Source organism: Bombina bombina, chromosome 4 (assembly GCF_027579735.1).
Source record: "Bombina bombina isolate aBomBom1 chromosome 4, aBomBom1.pri, whole genome shotgun sequence".
In the NCBI taxonomy this organism is placed as follows: Eukaryota; Metazoa; Chordata; class Amphibia; order Anura; family Bombinatoridae; genus Bombina; species Bombina bombina.
Genome location: NC_069502.1, coordinates 930194167 through 930214880, shown reverse-complemented (window position 1 = coordinate 930214880; position 20714 = coordinate 930194167). Strand labels below are relative to the sequence as shown.

Sequence of the window (20714 nt, the reverse complement as noted above, 5' to 3'; positions counted from 1 at the left end):
ATCTAAGCGAGGGTTTTCTGATTCGGTCATAGATACCTTGATTCAGGCAATTAAGCCTGTTACTAGAAAGATTTACCATAAGATATGGCGTAAATATCTTTTTTTTTTTTTTTTTTTTTTTTTTTTTTTTTTTAACCCCTTAATGACCGGACCATTTTTCAATTTTCTTACCCTTAATGACAATGGCTATTTTTACATTTCTGCAGTGTTTGCGTTTAGCTGTAATTTTCCTCTTACTCGTTTACTGTACCCACACATATTATATACCGTTTTTCTCATCATTAAATGGACTTTCTAAAGATACCATTATTTTCATCATATCTTATAATTTACTAAAAAAAATGATAAAATATGAGGAAAAAATGGAAAAAAACACACTTTTTCTAACTTTGACCCCCAAAATCTGTTACACATCTACAATCACCAAAAAACACCCATGCTAAATAGTTTATAAATTTTGTCCTGAGTTTAGAAATACCCAATGTTTACACGTTCTTTGCTTTTTTTGCAATTTATGGGGCAATAAATACAAGTAGCACTTTGCTATTTCCAAACCACTTTTTTTCAAAATTAGCACTAGTTACTTTGGAACCCTGATATCTGTCAGGAATACCTGAATATCCCTTGACATGTATATATTTTGTTTTAGAAGACATCCCAAAGTATTGATCTAGGCCCATTTTGGTATATTTCATGCCACCATTTCACCGCCAAATGTGATAAAAAAAAAAAAAGTTCACTTTTTCACAAACTTTAGGTTTCCCACTGAAATTATTTACAAACAGCTTCTGCAATTATGGCACAAATGGTTGTAAATGCTTCTCTGGGATCCCCTTTTTCAGAAATAACAGACTTATATGGCTTTGTGGTTGCTTTTTGGTAATTAGAAGGCCGCTAAATGCCGCTGCGCACCACACGTGTTTTATGCCCAGGAGTGAAGGGGTTAATTAGGGAGCTTGTAGGGTTAATTTTAGCTTTAGTGTAGTGTAGTAGACAACTCCAAGTATTGATCTAGGCTCATTTTGGTATATTTTATGCCACCATTTCACCGCCAAATGCGAGCAAATAAAAAAAAAAAAAACCTTTACATTTTTCACAATTTTAGGTTTCTCACTGAAATTATTTACAAACAGCTTGTGCTATTATGGCAGAAAATGTTGTAAAAGCTTCTCTGGGATCCCCTTTGTTCAGAAATAGCAGACTTATATGGCTTTGGCGTTGCTTTTTGGTAATTAGAAGGCCGCTAAATGCTGCTGCGCACCACATGTGAATTATGCCCAGCAGTGAAGGGGTTAAATTAGGTAGCTTGTAGGGAGCTTGCAGGGTTAATTTTAGAGATCAGCCTCCCACCTGACACATCCCACCCCCTGATCCCTCCCAAACAGCTCTCTTCCCTCCCCCACCCCACAATTGTTCCCGCCATCTTAAGTACTGGCAGAAAGTCTGCCAGTACTAAATAAAAGAGTTTTTTTATTTTTTTTTAAATAAAAATAATAAAATATTTTAGTTGTGATGGACCCCTGCCTTAGCACCAACCTCCCTGATTTTCCCCTACCTAATTACCGCCATCTTGGGTACTGGCAGCTGTCTGCCAGTACCCAGTTTGGCCCCACAAACCAAATTATTTTAATTTTATTTATAACTTTTTTTTTATTTATTATTATTTCTGTAGTGTAGCAGCCCCCCCACAATACCCCCACCCCGTCCCCCTCCCAGATCCTTTTATATGTAAAAAAAAATATATATTTTTTTTTTCCCTTTCTGCCTTCATTGGTGTCAGTGTGGCTAATACGTGCACGTGCGCCCCAGTGCACGCGCCCCACGTGCACACGCCCCACCCCGTGCGCACGCATCGTGCACGCGCGTGCAAGCTCCCTCCTCCCACCCGGACAACAGCACCATTGGCACCATCGCTACCGGTGCAGAGAGGGCCACAGAGTAAAGGGGTATTGCAGGATGCCTCCATATCGAGGCATCACTGCAATACCCTCAGAGCTGCTGGAAGCGATTGTGATCACTTCCAGCACTCTGTTAGACAACTGACGTACCAGGTACGTCTATTGTCATTAACAGTTAGTTTTTGCATGACGTACCTGGTACGTCAGTTGTCAAGGGGTTAAATAAAGTTTTTTTTTATTGATAAATTTCAATAACATCAAATATACGCAACAAATCTGCGAGTCAAAAACAACACAAAGATACAGGTGACAACATTACACCTGAAAACAGTAAATGGAAGCTCACTTCTAGTAGTATGGCACCTAACTAAACAGTCGTTACTATAGTCAAAGTAGAAATTTCTCCAACATAGGTGTGTCCGGTCCACGGCGTCATCCTTACTTGTGGGATATTCTCTTCCCCAACAGGAAATGGCAAAGAGCCCAGCAAAGCTGGTCACATGATCCCTCCTAGGCTCCGCCTTCCCCAGTCATTCTCTTTGCCGTTGCACAGGCAACATCTCCACGGAGATGGCTAAGAGTTTTTTGGTGTTTAAATGTAGTTTTTATTCTTCAATCAAGAGTTTGTTATTTTAAAATAGTGCTGGTATGTACTATTTACTCTGAAACAGAAAAGAGATGAAGATTTCTGTTTGTAAGAGGAAAATGATTTTAGCAACCGTTACTAAAATCGATGGCTGTTTCCACACAGGACTGTTGAGATGAATTAACTTCAGTTGGGGGAAACAGTGAGCAGACTTTTGCTGCTTGAGGTATGACACATTTCTAACAAGACTTGGTAATGCTGGAAGCTGTCATTTTCCCTATGGGATCCGGTAAGCCATTTTCTTAGTTTTAAATATAAGAATAAAGGGCTTCACAAGGGCTTTAAAGACTGGTAGACATTTTTCTGGGCTAAAACGATTACTTTATAAGAGAATGGGAAAGGCCCGGCATACCTTTTGTCCCTCCCCCTATATTTAAGAAATTATTTCCTATGGTCGACCCCAGGAAGGACTTATGGCAGACAGTCCCCAAGGTCGAGGGGGCGGTTTCTACTCTAAACAAACGCACCACTATCCCTATAGAAGATAGTTGTGCTTTCAAAGATCCTATGGATAAAAAATTAGAGGGTTTGCTTAAAAAGATGTTTGTTCAGCAAGGTTACCTTCTACAACCAATTTCATGCATTGTTCCTGTCACTACAGCAGCGTGTTTCTGGTTCGAAGAACTAGAAAAGTCGCTCAATAAAGCATCTTCTTATGAGGAGGTTATGGACAGAGTTCAAGCACTTAAATTGGCTAACTCTTTTACCTTAGACGCCACTTTGCAATTAGCTAGATTAGCGGCGAAAAATTCAGGTTTTGCTATTGTGGCGCGCAGAGCGCTTTGGCTAAAGTCTTGGTCAGCGGATGTGTCCTCCAAGAACAAATTGCTTAACATCCCTTTCAAGGGGAAAACGCTGTTTGGCCCTGACTTGAAAGAGATTATTTCAGACATCACTGGGGGAAAGGGCCACGCCCTTCCTCAGGATAGGTCTTTTAAGGCTAAAAATAAAACAAATTTTCGTCCCTTTCGCAGAAACGGACCAGCCTCAAATTCTACATCCTCTAAGCAAGAGGGTAATTCTTCTCAAACCAAGCCAGCCTGGAGACCGATGCAAGGCTGGAACAAAGGTAAGCAGGCCAAGAAGCCTGCTACCGCTACTAAGACAGCATGAGATGCTGGCCCCCGATCCGGGACCGGATCTGGTGGGGGGCAGACTCTCTCTCTTCGCTCAGGCTTGGGCAAGAGATGTTCAGGATCCTTGGGCACTAGAAATAGTTTCTCAAGGTTATCTCCTGGAATTCAAGGAACTACCCCCAAGGGGAAGGTTCCACAGGTCTCAATTGTCTTCAGACCAAATAAAAAGACAGGCATTCTTACATTGTGTAGAAGACCTGTTAAAAATGGGAGTGATTCATCCTGTTCCACTAGGAATTTGGTGTGCAATACTTTTAAGGCTTTAAGACACTGGTGAAATTTTGGTGAATTTTGAACAATTCCTTCATACTTTTGCACATATTCAGTAATAAAGTGTGTTCAGTTTAAAATTTAAAGTGACAGTAACGGTTTTATTTTAAAACGTTTTTTGTGCTTTGTTATCACAAGGCGACTCTAGTAGATGCACTAGTAGCGCCCTGGACCTTCAACCTAGCTTATGTATTCCCACCGTTTCCTCTCATTCCCAGGCTGGTAGCCAGGATCAATCAGGAGAGGGCTTCGGTGATCTTGATAGCTCCTGCGTGGCCACGCAGAACTTGGTATGCAGACCTGGTGAATATGTCATCGGCTCCACCATGGAAGCTACCTTTGAGACGGGACCTTCTTGTTCAAGGTCCGTTCGAACATCCGAATCTGGCCTCACTCCAACTGACTGCTTGGAGATTGAAGGCTTGATTTTATCAAAGCGTGGGTTCTCAGATTCTGTCATTGATACTCTTATTCAGGCTAGAAAGCCTGTAACTAGAAAAATTTACCATAAAGTATGGAAAAAATATATCTGTTGGTGCGAACCGAAAGGATTCCCATGGAACAAGATAAAAATTCCTAAGATTCTATCCTTTCTACAAGAGGGTTTGGAGAAAGGATTATCTGCAAGTTCTTTGAAGGGACAGATTTCTGCTTTATCTGTTTTACTTCACAAAAAGCTGGCGGCTGTGCCAGATGTTCAAGCTTTTGTTCAGGCTCTGGTTAGAATCAAGCCTGTTTACAAACCTTTGACTCCTCCTTGGAGTCTCAATTTAGTTCTTTCAGTTCTTCAAGGGGTTCCGTTTGAACCCTTACATTCCGTAGATATTAAGTTATTATCTTGGAAAGTTTTGTTTTTGGTTGCAATTTCTTCTGCTAGAAGAGTTTCAGAGTTATCTGCTCTGCAGTGTTCTCCTCCTTATCTGGTGTTCCATGCAGATAAGGTGGTTTTGCGTACTAAACCTGGTTTTCTTCCGAAAGTTGTTTCTAACAAAAACATTAACCAGGAGATAGTTGTGCCTTCTTTGTGTCCGAATCCAGTTTCAAAGAAGGAACGTTTGTTGCACAATTTGGATGTAGTTCGTGCTCTAAAATTCTATTTAGAGGCTACAAAGGATTTCAGACAAACATCTTCCTTGTTTGTTGTTTATTCTGGTAAAAGGAGAGGTCAAAAAGCAACTTCTACCTCTCTCTCTTTTTGGCTTAAAAGCATCATCCGATTGGCTTATGAGACTGCCGGACGGCAGCCTCCTGAAAGAATCACAGCTCATTCCACTAGGGCTGTGGCTTCCACATGGGCCTTCAAGAACGAGGCTTCTGTTGATCAGATATGTAAGGCAGCGACTTGGTCTTCACTGCACACTTTTACCAAATTTTACAAATTTGATACTTTTGCTTCTTCTGAGGCTATTTTTGGGAGAAAGGTTTTGCAAGCCGTGGTGCCTTCCATCTAGGTGACCTGATTTGCTCCCTCCCATCATCCGTGTCCTAAAGCTTTGGTATTGGTTCCCACAAGTAAGGATGACGCCGTGGACCGGACACACCTATGTTGGAGAAAACAGAATTTATGCTTACCTGATAAATTACTTTGTCCAACGGTGTGTCCGGTCCACGGCCCGCCCTGGTTTTTTAATCAGGTCTGATGAATTATTTTCTCTAACTACAGTCACCACGGTATCATATGATTTCTCCTATGCATATTCCTCCTTTACGTCGGTCGAATGACTGGGGAAGGCGGAGCCTAGGAGTGATCATGTGACCAGCTTTGCTGGGCTCTTTGCCATTTCCTGTTGGGGAAGAGAATATCCCACAAGTAAGGATGACGCCGTGGACCGGACACACCGTTGGAGAAAGTAATTTATCAGGTAAGCATAAATTCTGTTTTTCAATACACTTAGTTAAGTGAGGTGAGAGAACAGACAAATAATATATCCATAGATCTTAATATAACCTTCATCAAGATGTTGCTTTTCTGGATTGATTTTTCTCATTTTTCATTTAACTTTACATTGTAAACCGCATACCATACAAAACAAAATAATACAATGTAATAACTCTCACAGTTTATTGGAGCGTGAACAGAATGAGACATAGTGGAGATCTCAGTAGGGAAGGCGAGGAGAGAAGAGTAGAAAGTTCGGGTGGGAATGAAGATTGTAGGGATATTCTGCCGGGATTAACCCAATTCAGGGGGGACATTTTTCGCACCAAGGAGACAAAATCTCATAATAGTAGTCTAGTTTATCCTGCATTGAGTAAGAGTACGCCTCCATTTTTAAAAGAAAATGGAGGGGGGAGTGGGGAGCTTCCTTGCTTTCGCAATTTCTAGTTTAGTAGACATGAGTATGTAGATGGTCAAGGCTTTTTGTGCTGAGGAAATATTCAGAAAGTGTAGATGGAGAAGACATGTTTGCGGGCTCAGTATAGTTGTAATGCCTAGCGAATGTAAAATGTCAAAGATCTGAGTCCAAACTGGTGCTATCTTAGGACAAAACCACCAAACATGGGCCTGAGATCCTAGTTGTCCACATCCTCTCCAGCAAGTGGGTGGGTGGATGGGTGCTGTATATCTTATGTAATGTGGCCGGAACTAAGTGCCAGCGGACTGTCAGCTTATAGTGTAGTTCCCATAGGGTCGAGCAATGTAGTAACCTCTTAGTGAAAATTAGTTCTCTGTACCAGGAGTCAGCGTCGGCCGTGAAATTCAATTCTTTCTCCCAGGCTGTGTGCTGGGAGATTTTATGTTGGGATGAAGGAGTAAGTAATAGGTCATAATGGAAGGAGAGAGTACCTTTTAAGTCTAAGGGGTTGTGACCCTCTCTGCTCCCATGTCGTGGCTACTCTAATATTCTTTTTAGGGAAACCCCATGATCTGACTATGGAACAGAGTCGAAAGGTCTCAAATCTCAGAAAGGTCGGGACTTGCAATTTCTCGCAGACTCCATTATAGGATAGCTCGTTAGTATGGTTATATAGGTCCGAGATGTAGACGGCATCAAGATCCCTCCAGCTAGAGACGTGGGAATCAGGTAGGCAAAAAAGGGCACTCGTGATGGTTTGTCTCGGAAGGATGAGGGGCTATAGTAGATAAATATCTAGGTTGGGGCTCCTATTATAAGACGGCAAACTCCATCCTAGCACAGTATGTTCTCCCTCCATATATTTGTTGCTGCATAAGCCTCTGCACAGTTTTCAGCAAAGCAATAGCATATTCTAGGCACTTCATCTTTTATTATGTTTTATATTGTTAAGCAATTGCCCACTGTAGTTCACTCAAGCTCTGAGTAACTTGGTATTCTGGGATGCTGCAGGGAGGGATAGGTTAGCTGCAGGTATTGCAAGGGAAAGATTTTACTGCAACCAAACCGGACTGTTCTCTCTCTGGATGCCTGAGTTTGCATACTGGCACTGTACTGAATCAGCTAAGTGAAGGTGGAGGTCTCAAGAGTCATCCATACTAGCAGTAATTTTGGCTCTTAAAATCTGTAGACTCCTTTATCAAATTCATGCTGATACATCTGAGTTAATTCCCCAGTTTAGCGTAAATGTGTTTTAGTGTGATTTTGATTTTCTAATCCTATTCCAACTCATTTAAACACTTGAGACAGATTTCCTGATGTGTTGGGGGAATTCATCCTGAGTTATGGTCTGTCCACGTGAATTTGCTTTTGTAAGTTTCTCAGAAATGGGGTTTCCGGATATATGAAGGCAACAAGGAAAATCTGAAACTTTGCCAGGTATTGCACCAGAATCAGGGACTTAGATGCATTTGCTATGGACACAACGTTAAGTCTTTTCTAACTTATTTGCTTTTACTGAATGTAAAGAGATTGATTGATTTATTTATTGGTAAGTATAAATCTTGTTTTAATAGTGTTAAAGTAACACAAAACCCAATTTTTTTTCTTTCATGATTCAGATAGACCCCAAATTTTTTTAAGTCTTATTATAATTTTTTTTCCGTTCACTTGCTATCTTTATTTGAAAAAGCAGAAATGTTAGCATATGAACCTGCCCATTTTTGGTTCAGCTAAATTTACCCACCAATCAGCAAGCACTACCCAGGTGCTGAACCAAAAATTATCTGACTCCTATGGTCACATTCCTGCTTTTTCAAATAAAGATAGCAAGTGAACGGTAAAAAAATTATAATAAGACTTAAAAAAATTTGGGGTCTATCTGAATCATGAAAGAAAAAAAATTGGGTTTTGTGTTACTTTAACACTATTAAAACAAGATTTATACTCTATGTGAATCATGAAAGTAAAAATGTGGGTTTTATGCCCCTTTTCTCTTAAGTGTATCCAGTCCACGGATCATCCATTACTTATGGGATATTCTCCTTCCCAACAGGAAGTTGCAAGAGATCACCCACAGCAGAGTTGCTATATAGCTCCTCCCCTAACTGCCATATCCAGTCATTCTCTTGCAACTTCTCAACATTGAAGGAGGTCCACGAGAGGAGTGGTGTTTTATACTTAATTTATTTCTTCAATCAAAAGTTTGTTATTTTTAAATGGCACCGGAGTGTGCTGTTTTTCTCTCAGGCAGTATTTGGAAGAAGAATCTGCCTGCGTTTTTCTATGATCTTAGCAGAAGTAACTAAGATCCACTGGCTGTTTTCTCACACATTCTGAGGAGTGAGGTAAACTTCAGATGGGGGACAGCGTGCGGGTTTTCCTGCAAATGAGGTATGTGCAGTAAAACAATTTTCTAAGGAATGGAATTGACTAAGAAAATGCTGCTGTTACCAAATTAATATAAGTAAAGCCTTAATGCAGTGAAAGCGACTGTTAGCAGGCTTATTAATGTATGTGCAGTAAAGTAATTTTCTAAGGAATGGAATTGACTATGAAAATGCTGCTGATACTGAAATAATCTAATTTAAGCCTTAATGCAGGGAAAGCAAGACAGGCTTATTGATAGAGATACATACTCTTTAAAAGAAGGTTGTTTTAAAAACGTTTGCTGGCATGTTTAATCGTTTTTTTGAGGTACATTGGTGATAAGGTTTATTGGGGCATAATTTTTCCACATGGCTGGCTTAATTTCTGCATAGCAACAGTTAACTGAGGTTTCCCACTGTTGTAATATGAGTGGGAGGGATCTAATTTAGAGCTTTTTTGCACAGTTAAATTTACAAAATGAATCATCCAGATTCCCTCAGCAGTCCTTTGAATACTACAGGACATCTCTAAAGGGCTAAAAAGACTTCCAAAATCGTTTATAGGGAAGGTAATCCACAGCTCAGCTGTGGCAGTTTTGTTGTGCCTGTTAAACGTCTGTGGTTTTTTTGATCTGTTTTTTTGCATTAAGGGGTTAATCATCCATTTGCAAGTGGGTGCAATGCTCTGTGAACTTATTACATATACTGTAAAAATTTCGTTTGATTTACTGCCTTTTTACAATGTTTTTCAAATGCTGACAAAATTTGTTTCTCTTAAAGGCACAGTAACGTTTTTTATATTTGCTTGTTAACTTGATTTAAAGTGTTTTCCAAGCTTACTAGTCTCATTATTAGTCTGTTCTAACATGTCTGACATAGAGGAAGCTCTGTGTTCATTATGTTTAAAAGCCATGGTGGAACCCCATTTTAGAATGTGTACCAGATGTACTGATTTCATGTTAAACAATAAAGATAATTTTTTGTCTTTAAAAACATTATCACCAGAGGATTCTGTCGAGGGGGAAGTTATGCCGACTAACTCTCCCCACGTGTCAGACTCTTCGACTCCCGCTCCAGGTATTCACGCTCAAATGGCGCCTAGTACATCAAGGGCGCTTATAGCGTTTATTTTACAAGACATGGCGAAAGTTATGAATAATACTCTGGAAGCGGTATTAGTCAGACTACCTGAAATTAAAGGAAAGCGAGATAGCTCTGGGGATAGATACAGAGCATACAGATGACAAGAACCATGTCTGTTACTGCCTCACTATATGCAGTCGGTCATATTTGTGATTCAGGGGAGATGATTTAACCTGATTCCGATATTTCTATATTTAAAATTTATGCTTAAGATCCTCCACTTGTTGCTCAGGGAGGTTTTAGCAGCTCTGAATGACTGGTTTACAATTACAGTGCTAGAAATTGTGTAGACTGAATAGATACTATACAGTGCCGGTGTGTACTGATGTTTCTTTCATGTAATTAGCAAGAGTCCATGAGCTAGTGACATATGGGATATACATTCCTACCAGGAGGGGCAAAGTTTCCCAAACCTCAAAATGCCTATAAATACACCCCTCACCACACCCACAATTCAGTTTTACAAACTTTGCCTCCGATGGAGGTGGTGAAGTAAGTTTGTGCTAGATTCTACGTTGATATGCGCTCCGCAGCAATTTGGAGCCCGGTTTTCCTCTCAGCGTGCAGTGAATGTCAGAGGGATGTGAAGAGAGTATTGCCTATTTGAATGCAGTGATCTCCTTCTACGGGGTCTATTTCATAGGTTCTCTGTTATCGGTCGTAGAGATTCATCTCTTACCTCCCTTTTCAGATCGACAATATACTCTTATATATACCATTACCTCTGCTGATTCTCGTTTCAGTACTGGTTTGGCTTTCTACAAACATGTAGATGAGTGTCCTGGGGTAAGTAAATCTTATTTTCTGTGACACTCTAAGCTATGGTTGGGCACTTTGTTTATAAAGTTCTAAATATATGTATTCAAACATTTATTTGCCTTGACTCAGAATGTTCAACTTTCCTTATTTTTCAGACAGTCAGTTTCATATTTGGGATAATGCATTTGAATTAATCATTTTTTTTTCTTACCTTCAAAAATTTGACTCTTTTTTTCCCTGTGGGCTGTTAGGCTCGCGGGGGCTGAAAATGCTTCATTTTATTGCGTCATTCTTGGCGCGGACTTTTTTGGCGCAAAAATTATTTTCCGTTTCCGGCGTCATACGTGTCGCCGGAAGTTGCGTCATTTTTTGACGTTATTTTGCGCCAAAGATGTCGGCGTTCCGGATGTGGCGTCATTTTTGGCGCCAAAAAAGCATTTAGGCGCCAAATAATGTGGGCGTCTGATTTGGCGCTAAAAAATATGGGTGTCGCTTTTGTCTCCACATTATTTAAGTCTCATTTTTTAATGCTTCTGGTTGCTAGAAGCTTGTTCTTTGGCATTCTTTCCCATTCCTGAAACTGTCATTTAAGGAATTTGATCAATTTTGCTTTATATGTTGTTTTTTCTCTTACATATTGCAAGATGTCTCACGTTGCATCTGAGTCAGAAGATACTACAGGAAAATCGCTGTCTAGTGCTGGATCTACCAAAGCTAAGTGTATCTGCTGTAAACTTTTGGTAGCTATTTCTCCGGCTGTTGTTTGTATTGATTGTCATGACAAACTTGTTAATGCAGATAATATTTCCTTTAGTAAAGTACCATTGCCTGTTGCAGTTCCCTCAACATCTAAGGTGCAGAATGTTCCTGATAACATAAGAGATTTTGTTTCTGAATCCATAAAGAAGGCTATGTCTGTTATTTCTCCTTCTAGTAAACGTAAAAAATCTTTTAAAACTTCTCTCCCTACAGATGAATTTTTAAATGAACATCATCATTCTGATTCTAATGATTCTTCTGGTTCAGAGGATTCTGTCTCAGAGGTTGATGCTGATAAATCTTCATATTTATTTAAAATGGAATTTATTCGTTCTTTACTTAAAGAAGTACTAATTGCTTTAGAAATAGAGGATTCTGGTCCTCTTGATACTAATTCTAAACGTTTGGATAAGGTATTTAAATCTCCTGTGGTTATTCCAGAAGTTTTTCCTGTTCCTAATGCTATTTCTGCAGTAATTTCCAATGAATGGGATACATTGGGTAATTCATTTACTCCTTCTAAACGTTTTAAGCAATTATATCCTGTGCCGTCTGACAGATTAGAATTTTGGGACAAAATCCCTAAAGTTGATGGGGCTATTTCTACCCTTGCTAAACGTACTACTATTCCTACGTCAGATGGTACTTCGTTTAAGGATCCTTTAGATAGGAAAATTGAATCCTTTCTAAGAAAAGCTTATCTGTGTTCAGGTAATCTTCTTAGACCTGCTATATCTTTGGCTGATGTTGCTGCAGCTTCAACTTTTTGGTTGGAAACTTTAGCGCAACAAGTAACACATCATGATTCTCATGATAAAATTATTAGCATGCTGAAGAAGAATAATAATATCTGTGATGCCATTTTTGATATTATTAGAGTTGATGTCAGGTTTATGTCTCTAGCTATTTTAGCTAGAAGAGCTTTATGGCTTAAGACTTAGAATGCTGATATGGCTTCTAAATCTACACTTTCTATTTCTTTCCAGGGTAACAAATTATTTGGTTCTCAGTTGGATTCTATTATTTCAACTGTTAGTGGTGGGAAAGGAACTTTTTTACCACAGGATAAAAAATCTAAAGGTAAAAACAGGGCTAATAATCGTTTTCGTTCCTTTCGTTTCAACAAAGAACAAAAGCCTAATCCTTCATCCTCAGGAGCAGTTTCAGTTTGGAAACCATCTCCAGTCTGAAATAAATCCAAGCCAGCTAGAAAGGCAAAGCCTGCTTCTAAGTCCACATGAAGGTGCGGCCCTCATTCCAGCTCAGCTGGTAGGGGGCAGGTTACGTTTTTTCAAAGAAATTTGGATCAATTCTGTTCACAATCTTTGGATTCAGAACATTGTTTCAGAAGGGTACAGAATTGGTTTCAGGATGAGACCTCCTGCAAAGAGATTTTTTCTTTCCCGTGTCCCAGTAAATCCAGTAAAAGCTCAAGCATTTCTGAATTGTGTTTCAGATCTAGAGTTGACTGGAGTAATTATGCCAGTTCCAGTTCCGGAACAGGGGATGGGGTTTTATTCAAATCTCTTCATTGTACCAAAGAAGGAGAATTCCTTCAGACCAGTTCTGGATCTAAAAATATTGAATCGTTATGTAAGGATACCAACGTTCAAGATGGTAACTGTAAGGACTATCTTGCCTTTTGTTCAGCAAGGGAATTATATGTCCACAATAGATTTACTGGATGCATATCTGCATATTCCGATTCATCCAGTTCATTATCAGTTCCTGAGATTCTCTTTTCTGGACAAGCATTACCAGTTTGTGGCTCTGCCGTTTGGCCTAGCTACAGCTCCAAGAATTTTTACAAAGGTTCTCGGTGCCCTTCTATCTGTAATCAGAGAACAGGGTATTGTGGTATTTCCTTATTTGGACGATATCTTGGTACTTGCTCAGTCTTTACATTTAGCAGAATCTCATACAAATCGACTTGTGTTGTTTCTTCAAGATCATGGTTGGAGGATCAATTTACCAAAAAGTTCATTGATTCCTCAGACAAGGGTAACCTTTCTGGGTTTCCAGATGGATTCAGTGTCCATGACTCTGTCTTTAACAGACAAGAGACGTCTAAAATTGATTGCAGCTTGTCGAAACCTTCAGTCACAATCATTCCCTTCGGTAGCCTTATGCATGGAAATTCTAGGTCTTATGACTGCTGCATCGGACGCGATCCCCTTTGCTCGTTTTCACATGCGACCTCTTCAGCTCTGTATGCTGAATCAATGGTGCAAGGATTACACAAAGATATCTCAATTAATATCTTTAAAACCAATTGTTCGACACTCTCTAACATGGTGGACAGATCACCATCGTTTAATTCAGGGGGCTTCTTTTGTGCTTCCGACCTGGACTGTAATTTCAACAGATGCAAGTCTCACAGGTTGGGGAGCTGTGTGGGGATCTCTGACGGCACAAGGAGTTTGGGAATCTCAGGAGGTGAGATTACCGATCAATATTTTGGAACTCCGTGCAATTTTCAGAGCTCTTCAGTTTTGGCCTCTTCTGAAGAGAGAATCGTTCATTTGTTTTCAGACAGACAATGTCACAACTGTGGCATACATCAATCATCAAGGAGGGACTCACAGTCCTCTGGCTATGAAAGAAGTATCTCGAATTTTGGTTTGGGCGGAATCCAGCTCCTGTCTAATCTCTGCGGTTCATATCCCAGGTATAGACAATTGGGAAGCGGATTATCTCAGTCGCCAAACGTTACATCCGGGCGAATGGTCTCTTCACCCAGAGGTATTTCTTCAGTTTGTTCAAATGTGGGAACTTCCAGAAATAGATCTGATGGCGTCCCATCTAAACAAGAAACTTCCCAGGTATCTGTCCAGATCCCGGGATCCTCAGGCGGAGGCAGTGGATGCATTATCACTTCCTTGGAAGTATCATCCTGCCTATATCTTTCCGTCTCTAGTTCTTCTTCCAAGAGTAATCTCCAAAATTCTGAAGGAATGCTCGTTTGTTCTGCTGGTAGCTCCGGCATGGCCTCACAGGTTTTGGTATGCGGATCTTGTCCGGATGGCCTCTTGCCAACCGTGGACTCTTCCGTTAAGACCAGACCTTCTGTCACAAGGTCCTTTTTTCCATCAGGATCTGAAATCCTTAAATTTAAAGGTATGGAGATTGAACGCTTGATTCTTGGTCAAAGAGGTTTCTCTGACTCTGTGATTAATACTATGTTACAGGCTCGTAAATCTGTATCTAGAGAGATATATTATAGAGTCTGGAAGACTTACATTTCTTGGTGTCTTTCTCATCATTTTTCCTGGCATTCTTTTAGAATTCCGAGAATTTTACAGTTTCTTCAGGATGGTTTAGATAAAGGTTTGTCTGCAAGTTCCTTGAAAGGACAAATCTCTGCTCTTTCTGTTCTTTTTCACAGAAAGATTGCTATTCTTCCTGATATTCATTGTTTTGTACAAGCTTTGGTTCGTATAAAACCTGTCATTAAGTCAATTTCTCCTCCTTGGAGTTTGAATTTGGTTCTGGGAGCTCTTCAAGCTCCTCCGTTTGAACCTATGCATTCATTGGACATTAAATTACTTTCTTGGAAAGTTTTGTTCCTTTTGGCCATCTCTTCTGCCAGAAGAGTTTCTGAATTATCTGCTCTTTCTTGTGAGTCTCCTTTTCTGATTTTTCATCAGGATAAGGCAGTGTTGCGAACTTCTTTTCAATTTTTACCTAAAGTTGTGAATTCCAACAACATTAGTAGAGAAATTGTGGTTCCTTCATTATGTCCTAATCCTAAGAATTCTAAGGAGAAATCGTTGAATTCTTTGGATGTTGTTAGAGCTTTGAAATATTATGTTGAAGCTACTAAATCTTTCCGACAGACTTCTAGTTTATTTGTTATCTTTTCCGGTTCTAGAAAAGGCCAGAAAGCTTCTGCCATTTCTTTGGCATCTTGATTGAAATCTTTAATTCATCTTGCCTATGTTGAGTCGGGTAAAACTCTGCCTCAGAGAATTACAGCTCATTCTACTAGGTCAGTTTCTACTTCCTGGGCGCTTAGGAATGAAGCTTCGGTTGATCAGATTTGCAAAGCAGCAACTTGGTCCTCTTTGCATACTTTTACTAAATTCTACCATTTTGATGTATTTTCTTCTTCTGAAGCAGTTTTTGGTAGAAAAGTACTTCAGGCAGCGGTTTCAGTTTGAATCTTCTGCTTATATTTTTCATTAAACTTTATTTTGGGTGTGGATTATTTTCAGCAGGAATTGGCTGTCTTTATTTTATCCCTCCCTCTCTAGTGACTCTTGTGTGGAAAGATCCACATCTTGGGTAGTCATTATCCCATATGTCACTAGCTCATGGACTCTTGCTAATTACATGAAAGAAAACATAATTTATGTAAGAACTTACCTGATAAATTCATTTCTTTCATATTATCAAGAGTCCATGAGGCCCGCCCTTTTTTTGTGGTGGTTATGATTTTGTATAAAGCACAATTATTCCAATTCCTTATTTTATATGCTTTCGCACTTTTTTTATCACCCCTCTTCTTGGCTATTCGTTAAACTGAATTGTGGGTGTGGTGAGGGGTGTATTTATAGGAATTTTGAGGTTTGGGAAACTTTGCCCCTCCTGGTAGGAATGTATATCCCATATGTCACTAGCTCATGGACTCTTGCTAATATGAAAGAAATGAATTTATCAGGTAAGTTCTTACATAAATTATGTTTTCTTTCAATACCTAAAGAGGTTTACAGAAATTATTAATAAGGAATGGGATAGACCAGGTGTGCCGTTCTCTTCCCCTCCTATTTTTAGAAAACTGTTTCTAACAGATGCCACCACACGGGACTTATGGCAGACGGTCCCTAAGGTGGAGAGAAGAGTTTCTACTCTAGCTAAGCGTATCACTAGCCCTGTCGAGGACAGTTGTGCTTTTTTAGAAAATGTTTATTCAACAAGGTTTTATCCGGTAGCCCCTTGCATGCATTGCTTTTGTCACTGCTGCTGCTGCGTTCTGGTTTGAGTCTCTGGTTGAGGCTTTACAGGTAGCGACTCCATTGAATGAATACTTGACAAGCTTAGAGCACTTAAGCTAGCTAATTCCTTTTTTTCTGATGCCTTGTTTTCTTTTGACTAAACGAACGGCTAAGAATTCTGTTTTTACTATGCTGGCGTGCACAGCGCTAGGGCTTATATTATGGTCAGCTGTCGTGACTTTAATAAATAAGCTACTTCACTCCCTTTTAAGGGGCAGACCCTATTCGGGCCTGGTTTGAAGGAGATTATTACTAATATCACTGGAGGAAAAGGTAATGCCCTTCCTCAGGAACAAAAAAGTCTAATTTTCGAAACTCCAAGACGGTCTGGTGACAACCAGACCTGGAACAAAGATAAGCAGGCCAAGGAGCCTGCTGCTGCCTCTAAGACAGCAGGTAGAACGGCTCCCTATCCGGTAACGGATCCTGTAGGGGGCAGACTTTCATCTTTCGCCCAGGCGTGGACGTGAGAGAGAGGCCCAGGATCCCTGGGCATTGGAAATTATATCCCAGAGATATCTTCTGGATTTCAAAGCTCCCCCCAAAGAAGGGGAGATTTCACCTTTCACAATTACCTGCAAACCAGATAAAGAAAGAGGCATTCTTACACTGTGTACGAGACCCATCCAGTTCCAGGGGAGGAACAGGGATAGAGTTTTTACTCAAATCTGTTTGTGGTTCCCAAGGAGAGGGAACCTTCAAATCTATTTTGGATTTAAAGATCTTAAACAAATTCCTTAGAATTCCATCATTTAAGTTGGAAACTATTCGTACCATCTTAACTATGATCCAGGAGAGTCAATAGAGGGCTACAATGGATTTGAAGGATGCTTATCCTCACATTACGATGCAGAAAGATTACCATCGGTTTTTCAGGTTGCCTTTTTAAACAGGCATTACCAGTTTTGTAGTTCTTTCCTTTAGGGTTAACTACAGCCCCAAGAATCTTTATAGAGGTTCTGGGGTCGCTTTGGCGGTCCTTAGGCCGCGGGGCATAGAAGTGGCCCCTTATTTAGATGACATCCTGATACAGGCGTCAAATATCCAAGTTTCCAAGTCTCATACGGACGTAGTACTGGCATTTCTGAGATTGCATGGGTGGAAAAGTGAACAGGAAGAGTTCTCTATCCCCAATCTCAAGGGTTTCCCTCCTAGGGATTCTGATAGATTTTGTAGAAATGAAAATTTTCCTGACGGAGTCCAGGTTGTCAAAATTTCTAAATTTCTGTTGTGTTCTTCATTCCATCCGCGCCCTTTGGTGGCTCAGTATATGAATGTAATTGGCTTAATGGTAGCGGCAAGGGACATAGTACCGTTTGCACGCCTTCATTTCAGACCGCTGCAACTATGCAGACTCAGTCAGAGGAACGGGGATTACAAAGATTTGTTCTCCTGTTAAATCTGTACCAAGAGACCAGAGATTCTCTTCTCTGGGGACTATCTCGGGTCCATCTGTCCAAGGGTATGACTTTCCGCAGGTCAGATGGGACAATTGTTACAACAGATGCCAGCCTTTTAGGTTGGGATACAGTCTGGAACTCCCTGAAGGCTCAGGGATAGTGGACTCAGGAGGAGACCCTCCTTCTAAGATATATTCTGGAACTGGGAGCGGTATTCCATGCTCTTCAGACTTGGCCTCAGTTAGCAACTCTGAGGTACATCATTTTTCAGTCGGACAGTATCACGACTGTGGCTTACATCATCCATCAAGGGGGAACATAGTTTCCTAGCGATGTTAGCAGTCTTAAAATAATTCACTGGACAGAGACTCTCTCTTGTCTGTCAGCTATCCATATCCCAGGTGTTGAGAACTGGGAGGCGGATTTTCTAAGTCGTAAGACTTTTCATCTGGAGGAGTGGGATTCCCTCCGGAGGTGTTTACACAAGATCAAGCAGGAGAGTGCTTTGGTGTTTTTGGCAGCGCCTGCGTGGCCACGCAGGACCTGGTATACAGATCTGGTGGACATGTCATCCTTTCCACCACGGTCTCTGTTTCTGAGACAGGACCCTCTACCTCAGGGTCTTTTCAACCATCTAAATATAACTAATCTGAGAAGGACTGCCTGGAGACTGAACGCTTGATGTTATCAAAGCATGGCTTCTCCGGGTCAGTCATTGATACCTTAATACAGGCATGAAATCCTGTCTCTAGGAAAATGAACATAGATATGGTGTAAATATCTTATTGTTATGAATCCAAGGGTTTCTCATGGAGTAAATTCGGGATTCCAAGGATATTATCTTTTCTCCACGATGATTTTGAGAAAAGGGTTGTCAGCTAGTTCCTTAAAAGGACAGATTTCTACTCTGTCTATTCTTTTGCACAAGCGTCTGGCAGGTATTCTAGATGTTCAGGCATTTGGTCAGGCTTTGGTTAGAACCAAGCCTGTGTTTAAAACTGTTGCTCCGCCATGGAGCTTAAACCTGGTTCTTAAGGTTCTTCAAGGAGTTCCGTTTGAACCCTTTTCATTCCATAGATATCAAACTTTTATCTTGGAAAGTTCCTTTTGGGTAGCTATTTTCTCGGCTCGTAGAGTCTCCGAGTTATCTGCGTTACAATGTAATTCTCCTTATCTGGTCCTCCGTACGGATAAGGTGGTCCTGTGTACCAACCTGGGTTTTTACCTAAGGTGGTATCTAACAAGAATATCACTCAAGAAATTGTTGTTCAATTCTTGTACCCTTATCCTTCTTCAAAGAAGGAACGTCTATTACACAATTTGGACGTGGTTCGTGCTTTAAAGTTTTACTTACAAGCTACTACAGATCTTCATCAAACATTCACCTTGTTTGTTGTCTATTCTGGTCAGAGGAGAGGTCAAAGACTTCAGCAACCTCTCTGTCTTTTGGTTTTAAAAAAAAGCACAATTCATTTAGCTTAGGAGACTGCTGGACAGCAGCCTCCTGAAGGGATTACAGCTCATTCTACTAGAGCTATGGTTTTCACTTGGGCCTTTTTAAAAATGAGGCTTCTGTTGAACAGATTTACAAGACGGAGTCTTGGTCTGCGTTTTATACTTTTTCAAATTTAACAAATTTGATTCTTTGCTTCTTCGGAGGCTATTTTTGGGAGAAAGGATTTTTATAGGCAGCGGTAACTTCCGTTTAAGTACCTGCCTTGTCCCTCCCATCATCCGTGTACTTTAGCTTTGGTATTGGTATCCCATAAGTAATGGATGATCCGTGGACTGGATACACTTAACAAGAGAAAACATAATTTATACTTACCTGATAAATTTATTTCTCTTGTAATGTATCCAGTCCACGGCCCGCCCTGTCCTTTTAAGGCAGGTAATTTTTTCATTTAAACTACAGTCACCACTGCATCCTATGGTTTTTCCTTTCTCTGCATGTTTTCGGTCGAATGACTGGATATGGCAGTTAGGGGAGGAGCTATATAGCAACTCTGCTGTGGGTGATCTCTTGCAACTTCCTGTTGGGAAGGAGAATATCCCATAAGTAATGGATGATCCGTGGACTGGATACACTACAAGAGAAATAAATTTATCAGGTAAGTATAAATTATGTTTTTTAATGTCAAGCATTTTTTATGTGTAAATACAAATATCTTTATAAAAACTGCTGCATTTACATACTTTCTTTTAACTGCGGATTCATTCAACTTTACAAAATTGAAGCAGAACTGTTAAATCATTTGCGCTATAGCTGTAACTAAACTTTTTTTTATTTTTCTTCTTTCACCATGGAGACGAATATTAAAGGGATAGAAAAGACCAAATTAAACTTGCATGCTTCAGATAGAATGTCATTTTAAGACACTTTTAAATTCACTTATCTTTTCAAATGTTCTTCGTTCTCATAGTATCCCTTGTTGCAAAAGAATACGCACATATCATACACCAGTGGGAGCTGCTGCTTATTGGTGCCTGCACACATTTGTCTCTTGTGATTGGCTAACTAGATGTGTTTAGCTTTCTGCCAGTAGTGCAATGCTGTTCCTTTAGCAATGGATAACAAAAGAATGAAGCAAATTTGATAATAGAAGTAAATTGGAAAGTTGTTTAAAATTGTATGTTCTATTTAAATCATGAACATTTTGGGCTCACTATCCTTTTAAATGAGCCCTGTATCTGTCTTAAATTTGCTGCATTTATTTCATTCAAATTTTCATTTTGTGGAAATGACCAATCCAAAACTACCACATTTCATGTATTTAACTTTTTGATAATCGAGGTAGTAGCAGTTGAAAATCATGACTTATGAGAGCTCTTTTCAAACGTTAAATATACTTGCACTACTATACAGCCATATAAAAATGTATCTTCAGATTCTTACCTTGTGTCAGTTCCAAATTAGGTTATACAATTAAGTTTATTTAAATTAATGTGACATTAAAATCAAAATTTAACTTAAATGGATAGTATAAAATATGCAATTATTTTTTATCAGTTTTGAGAAGTTATCTTTTTGTTAAAAAATAATCCT

The 20714-nt window shown here is 39.8% G+C and overlaps 1 protein-coding gene across 1 annotated transcript in view; it reads left to right on the top strand.

The window, feature by feature from the left end:
* MTHFD1L (methylenetetrahydrofolate dehydrogenase (NADP+ dependent) 1 like) overlaps positions 1-20714 on the top strand; it is a 1099716-nt gene that overhangs the window by 139279 nt on the left and 939723 nt on the right. The window lies entirely within an intron of this gene.